At 32.9% G+C, this 990-nt stretch overlaps 1 non-coding gene across 1 annotated transcript; it reads right to left on the reverse strand.

Moving 5' to 3' along the window:
* Positions 1-556: 556 nt before the first annotated feature.
* Positions 557-666, reverse strand: LOC115030299. The gene has a single exon (XR_003835885.1). It is a non-coding gene; the product is annotated as a U6 spliceosomal RNA (small nuclear RNA).
* Between the last annotated feature and the right edge of the window lie 324 nt (positions 667-990).

Here is a 990-nt window from a genome sequence, read left to right on the forward strand (position 1 = left end):
GATTCTACATTTGATGAGTATATAATTTCCTTTCCATTCTCTTTTGACTAATTTTGGTTTGAAGTATGTTTTGTTAGATATTAGAATGGCTATACCAGCTTCTTAGGTTTATTTGCTACAAGTATTTTTTTTTCAGATTCTTTATTTTGAGGTAATATCTGCAATTGATGTTGGGGTATCATTCTTGGATGCCTTAGAAATTCACTCAATTTATATTGAGGTAATTTATATAAATGACCAATGTTTCTCTCTCTCTCTCTCTCTCTCTCTCTCTCTCTCTCTCTCTGTGTGTGTGTGTGTGTGTGTGTGTGTGTGTGTGTCTGTGTCTGTGTCTGTGAGTATGTGTTTGCCTTCATTTTTTTGACTTAACTAGTCTGGGATTATTTATTTCCTGGCTTTTCAGGAATCTCCTTAATTTGTATTTTTGTTCCAGTAACATTCGTAGTGTTGGTTTTTCAGGGGGTATCATGAACCTCCTTAATTAGGATTTTTTTGTACCAATACTACTTGGTTTATAGAAAATATCATTTACAATTGACTTTATCATGGAATATTAAAAAATACAGAACACTTTATTATTTGGTAGGTCATTCAGTACAAGGCTCATGCTAACCTTCTTTATATCATTCCAATTTTAGTATATGTGCTACTGAAGTGAGAAAGAACTATACCTTCCTATGACACTGTACCTGAAATACTTCACAATCGGATGGCGTTACTTATGCTACTACACAAACGAGAAAATTCTACACATTTTGAACTTGCATAAATCAACATGCTTGCCCAATCTGATAAATGGGTTAATAACATTTCAGTACATCTTGTGGGTGCCATATTTTTGTAGACTTAACTTAGCTATGTTATCTCTTACATTAAAATTTTCTTCTTTCTTTTGAAGTTGCACCAATTACAGGGAAGTTATAAAGTCTTCTACCTGTAGTTCTTGCATCTTTATGGTATCCTTACTCAATGGGACATGTTTTGTTATAT

Source organism: Mus caroli, unplaced genomic scaffold (genome assembly GCF_900094665.2).
Source record: "Mus caroli unplaced genomic scaffold, CAROLI_EIJ_v1.1 scaffold_12639_1, whole genome shotgun sequence".
NCBI lineage: Eukaryota > Metazoa > Chordata > Mammalia > Rodentia > Muridae > Mus > Mus caroli.